Below are 7146 nucleotides of genomic sequence, written 5' to 3' on the forward strand. Positions count from 1 at the left end.
CTAACTGTACATGTTTCATAGTCTTTGACAAAGAGGTAAAATAAATTTTGAAAAAGAGCTGTGTAAAAATATCTGATCCACTTTTATTAATAGATTTCAACCAATATTTTTTTCTAAAAAAATTAGTGGAGGTATTTTTAATAATAATTTTTATATTTTTTATTACTAATATGCTAAATAATATCCTGCATAAATAAGATCTGTTGAATATACCTACATTTTTTTACTCAATCTAATTGATAAGACCTTTTTCTTCATCATTGAAGTCCAAATATATGATAATTTATATTTTTTTACCTTTTTATAAAGTTAGTAAGATGACTAATGATGTGGACCTCGTAAATAAATTCAAAGAGGCTTACCCTATTCAAATTGTGGGTACAGTTATAAGTGTACTTTCTATTAAAAATTAATTCATTTTTTGCTTTCTTGGTCTCTAGTAGTATCTAATTTATAAATAATAATTAATAACTAATTGTAATCTCAAAATGTTGACTACACCGGTGGTTTACTTCCAATCTCAAAGACATCTTCAGTCATTGAAGGCGAAGAAGTAGAATGTGTCAAGGTATTTGTTCAAAAAATAAATTTTTTATTTGTTTGTTTTCTTAAAGTTAGAGCCTAATTTTATTCAAAAATATTATTGAATTTATATTAAAAGAAGGATGTCTTTAATTTAATATAGTATTTTGTATAGAATTTATTGTTTGAATTCTCTAATGAAATTGCGGATAATGGTGAATCCAAACTGTTGAAAAATGATATTACATCAACTAAGAGACTATTCTTGGAGTCGGAAGATTTGGGGGTGAAAGGAGATACCTCAACTTGCAAAAATATCAAGATTGAGAATGAAATTTGAAAATTTGGATGCACATATTTTGAAATCCCTTTTTAGAGTCTATCTAATAAAATAATGCCAAACATATATTTATTTTGGTGAAAATATTATTTTTTCTTGAGTTGTTATTTTTCTTTTGGTTCTTTTCGATTTTTATGTTTGGAATTTAATTTTTTTTAAGTATAAGCTAAAATTATTTGATTATTACTTGTGGTTTTATTTTTCAATTCGATTTACACCGTTGATATTTTATTAATTTCTAATTTAGTATTTAATGTCATAAAGTTATAAATTTTTCATATGAATTATTGTTGATATAATTAAGTTAGTTATTAATTTTTAACGTGTACTTATTTAAGAAAATCTAATTCTAATTTTAATTAAAGTACTATGCTTAAAATTTTAAATTTAAATTTAAAATATATATATTTTTAAAATTTTTAAGTAAGCAAATGTGTTTAAGAGTATTTTTAAAAAATGTATATACTTTATAAGCAAATATTCTAACTACAAAATATTATATTAAATTAAATAAAATTATTAATTTTATTAAAATGTGAGGTTATTTATGCTATTTAAACAAAATTAATTTGATATTCTTCTATGCTTAATTTTGTTTTGTTTTGACAAAATTGAATTAATTTAGTATTTTAAAAAAATTTAAAATGTTTTTTCTAACAAACACCAATTGAATATAGTTTACAAAAAAAATCTTTATGTCGTTCGATTTTATAAATTTAAAATGATAAATTAATTAATTAAGCATAATTTATAAAAAAGATTGTTTACGTGGTTTGATTTTTATGAATTTAAAATAATTAATTAATTATTAATTTTTTAAATTGTGTTTGAAATTTTAATATATTATTAATTTTTAAATTTAAAAATATAAAATATGTATATAGTTTGGTACTATTTTATTGATGATTAGTTTATAAGTTGTAATTAGTTTTTGTTTTAATTATAATTTTAAGTTCTATGTATCTAATTGTTAATTAAAAAAATATATTTAATATTAGATATTTTATTTGACATAAAAAATAATGGAGCGTGCATTTTTTTATAATTATACATACGAGTTAAATGAGTTCCACAATTTGAATTTTTTATATGAGTTTTTACTCATTTTGTATTAAATTAAATTTTTTAAGAAAGATTGTTTTACAAAATTTCATGTATGACATAAAGATGTTCTTCAATCTTGAATATAAAAATGTCGTTCAATTTAAAAATAGGTGTGTATGTTTTTTCTTTTAATTCTTGAGTTTAAGACTACGTGTGTTATCTAACGTAATTTTTTCGCTTTATTTATTTAGCTTTGCAAGATCTAAAAGACCTAGGAGTAATATCGGTAAAATTTTAAATGAGGATGCATTCTTAAAAATTTATCAAGACAAAACTGTTGAGCAGTTAAAAAAATTAAAAAAAATAATTTCAATACGTTGCACATAGATTACATTTATTTATTTATCTTATTTATTTAGTTGTATCTTTTATATTTAAAAACCTACCACATATAGGGAATTTAAATCAGTAAATTTTTTTAGAATATCGTTTCTATTGTCTTGGCTACCATAAATTATACTATAGATATTCCAGACTAGTGGTATGGCCAATATGAATGCAATAGATTTACCTATGCTTTTACAAAAATTTTTAAATGTTTAAGTTGTGATCGTTTCTTTTTATCCCTAATTCCAAGATTTTTTTTTATTTTTTAATTTAAAGTCTAATCACAACGGAGTATATATTGAATAAATCTATATTTAACTTTTTTTATGATGATTATTTTATTAAGCAGGTACCGAATCAAGTTTGGTGTCGTTGATGTCTATGACAATGCATGTTTCGTAGTTTTTGATAAGGAGGTAAAATAAGTTTTGAGAAAGAGCTGTGTAGAGATACTTGTGTTGGAATAAATTATTTTATTAATCCAGATCATCCATGTTGAATCACCAAAAATATATCATTATGTGGAAGCTTACCTTTACTCATAGAAATCAGATTTTAGAAGTCAGAAATCGATAAAAGGATTGTCTCAGTCTTGTGGTTCTTTTAATCTTCCTCAACCAAAGCCTTCTGTATCCCTAATAGGGCTGAATTGTGACTCCTCTGATAGGGAAAGAGCAACAAAGGCGGCTTTGGTATATTGGAGACAAAAACCCTGAAGGCACTATTTATATTTGAGCATGACACCCATTAAACCCTAAAGCCTAAATAAAAATAGTATCTAAAGTCCAAAAGATAATATATCTAAAATCCAAAAGATAATTATCTAAAGTTCAAAAGATAATATTTGGTTTTATTCTCATTTAATTCTAAATCAAAAGTAATTATGACTTATTCAATTTAGTATTTATAACAATAAATGATATCACTATTATATAAGTCATTTAATTTGAAATAGCATAATTTGTGATTATAATTAATATATGTATTGCCCATAAACAAATTAGGAAATTAAATAATTTCCTAACAATCTCACACTTGGGCTATACATATATTCTTTCTAGACATAATCACATCTTATAAACTTTATGCGCTCATCTGAATGTTATTTTCTTTATTACTTTAACAATCTGGTCCGTCTCATACATTAGATAAGGAATTACCACTGCTTTTATCACATTAGTGTCATGACTAAACCACGATGATCACCATACTAATGTATTTAACGGCATAGATCAAATTTGGATGAGTAATATGGAAATTACATGCCAAGTGATCTCATGCATGTCTATTTTCAGCTGGTCCAACTTTAAAACTTTATTGAGATCAACACACAAAACAAATATTTCAAAATGGACATTTCACATAAGATGAAATAAACCATAAACTTAATTTTGCAGAAAAATAATTCAACATCTGTCATGGGACATATAGCATAAAATAAACTCCTACTAAACCAAGGCATCACAAATATTGACACCCATTTGAGTAATGTGCTCATGAAAGACTTTAGGGATCAATCCCTTGGTAATGGGTTTGCTAGCATATACTCTGTTCCTATATGTCCTATGAAAATCTGTTATTCTTAAACTTTCTCCTTGACAACTGGTGGACGAAATTGTGATCCATATTCTTTTGTATTTGTATGAAATCATTATTATGGCACCAGTTGAATTCACAACTCCGTTCAACTAACCAGCAAGTGTACTGGGTCGTCCAAGTAATAAACCTTACGTGAGTAAGGGTCGATCCCACAGAGATTGTTGGTATGAAGCAAGCTATGGTCACCTTGTAAATCCCAGTCAGGAGGATAAAATTATGGAATTTAGAAAATCAAATATAAAAAGAAAATAAAAGGGACAAAAATACTTATGTAAATCAAGAGTGGGAATTTCAGATAGGCATATGGAGATGCTGTGCTCCTCTTGAAACTCTACTTCACTATTCGCTCTTCCAATCCTTCTTACTCCTTTCCATGGCAAGCTGTATGTAGGGCATCACTATCATCAATGGCTACTTTCAATCCTCTCGGGAAAATGGTCCTATGCGCTGTCACTGCACGGCTAATCGTCTGGAGGCATCACCCTTGGTTGATAGCTACATCCCATCCTCTCAGTGAAAACGTTCCAAATGCTCTGTCACAGCACGGCTAATCATCTGTCGGTTCTCAATCAGGTTGGAATAGAATCCATTGATTCTTTTGCGTCTGTCACTAACGCCCAGCCTTCAGGAGTTTGAAGCTCGTCACAGTCATTCAATACCGGAATCCTACTCGGAATACTACAGACAAGGTTAGACTTTCCGGATTCCCAGGATCCTACTCGGAATACCACAGACAAGGTTAGACTTTCCAGATCCCCATGAATGCCGCCATCTATCTAGCTTATACCACGAAGATTCTGTTGGGGAATCTAAGAAATATGCGCCCGGCCTAAGGTAGAACGGAAGTGGTTGTCAATCACGCGCGTTCATAAGTGAGAATGATGATGAGTGTCACGGATCATCACATTCATCAAAGTGTTGTGCAACGTATATCTTGGAATAAGAATAAAAGAGAATTGAATAGAAAGTAATAGTAATTGTATTGAAACTTGAGGTACAGCAGAGCTCCACACCCTTAATCTATGGTGTGCAGAAACTCCACTGTTGAAAATACATAAGTAAAAGGTTCAGGCATGGCCGAATGGCCAGCCCCCATGTTCTGAGAACTAAACGTCCCAATATGTCTAATACACTAGTAAAAAGTCCTATTTATAATAAACTAGCTACTAGGGTTTACATGAGTAAGTAATTGATGCATAAATCCACTTCCGGGGCCCACTTGGTGTATGTTTGGGCTGAGCTTGATCAATCCACGAGCTGAGGCTTCTCTTGGAGTTGAACTCCAAGTTATGACGTGTTTTGGGCGTTCAACTCCGGATCATGACGTTTTTCTGGCGTTTAACTCCAGACAGCAGCATATACTTGGCGTTCAACGCCAAGTTACGTCGTCAATTTCCGAATAAAGTATGGACTATTATATATTGCTGGAAAGCCCTGGATGTCTACTTTTCAACGCCGTTGAGAGCGCGCCAATTGGAGTTCTGTAGCTCCAGAAAATCCACTTTGAGTGCAGGGAGGTCAGATTCCAACAGCATCAGCAGTCCTTTTGTCAGCCTTTTTCAGAGTTTTGCTCAAGTCCCTCAATTTCAGCCAGAAATTACCTGAAATCATAGAAAAATACACAAACTCATAGTAAAGTCCAGAAATGTGAATTTAATATAAAAACTAATGAAAACATCCTTAAAAGTAGCTTGAACTTACTAAAAACTACCTAAAAACAATGCCAAAAAGCGTATAAATTATCCGCTCATCACAACACCAAACTTAAATTGTTGCTTGTCCCCAAGCAACTGAAAATCAAATAGGAGAATATACTATAAATTCCAGAATATCAATGAATATTAATTATAATTAGATGAGCGGGACTTGTAGCTTTTTGCTTCTGAACAGTTTTGACATCTCACTTTTTCCTTTGAAGTTCTGAATGATTGGCTTCTTTAGGAACTTAGAATTTTGGATAGTGTTATTGACTTTCCTAGTTAAGTATGTTGATTCTTGAACACAGCTACTTATGAGTCTTGGCCGTGGCCCTAAGCACTTTGTTTTCCAATATTACCACCAGATACATAAATGCCACAGACACATAACTGGGTGAACCTTTTCAGATTGTGACTCAGCTTTGCTAGAGTCCCCAGTTAGTGGTGTCCAGAGCTCTTAAGCACACTCTTTTGCTTTGGATCACGACTTTAACCACTCAGTCTCAAGCTTTTTACTTGGACCTTCATGACACAAGCACATGGTTAGGGACAACTTGATTTAGCCGCTTAGGCCTGGATTTTGTTTCCTTGGGCCCTCCTATCCATTGATGCTCAAAGCCTTGGATCCTTTTTACCCTTGCCTTTTGGTTTTAAGGGCTATTGGCTTTTTCTACTGCTCCTTCTCTTCTTTTTTTTTTCGTAAGCTTTTGCTATTCACTGCTTTTTCTTACTTCAAGAATCAATTTCATTATTTTTCAGATCATCAATAACATTTCTCTTTGTTCATCATTCTTTCAAGAGCCAACAATTTTAACATTCATAAACAACAAGATCAAAAGACATATGCACTGTTCAAGCATTCATTCAGAAAACAAAAAGTGTTGTCACCACATCAATATAATTAAATTAAATTCAAGGATAAATTCGAAATTCATGTACTTCTTGTTCTTTTGAATTAAAATATTTTTCATTTAAGAGAGGTGAAGGATTAATGGATTTTATTCATAGCTTTAAGACATAATTACTACATACTAATGATCATGAAGTAAAGGCACAAAACATAAATAAACACAACATTAAAAACCGAAAACAGAAAGAAATAAAGAACAAGGAATGAATCCACCTTTAGTGGCGTCTTCTTCTTGAAGGACCAATGATGTTCTTAAGCTCTTCTATGTCCCTTCCTTGCCTTTGTTGCTCCTCCCTCATTGCCCTTTGATCTTCTCTTATTTTTTGGAGAATGATGGAGTGCTCATGATGTTCCACCCTTAATTGTTCCACATTGTGGCTTAAATCTTCTAAGGAGGTGTTGAGTTGCTCCCAATAGTTGTTGGGAGGAAAGTGCATCCCTTGAGGCATCTCAGGGATTTCTTGATGATGAGCTTCCTCATGCATCTCTTGAGAACCGTGAAGGGCTTCTCTTGCTTGCTCCATCCTCTTCTTGGTGATGGGCTTATCCTCTTCAATGAGGATGTCTCCTTCTATGATGGCTCCAGCTGAGTAACATAGATGGCAGATAAGATGAGGAAAAGCTAGCCGTGCCATAGGTGAGGGCTT

Source organism: Arachis stenosperma, chromosome 1 (genome assembly GCF_014773155.1).
Source record: "Arachis stenosperma cultivar V10309 chromosome 1, arast.V10309.gnm1.PFL2, whole genome shotgun sequence".
Lineage (NCBI taxonomy): Eukaryota > Viridiplantae > Streptophyta > Magnoliopsida > Fabales > Fabaceae > Arachis > Arachis stenosperma.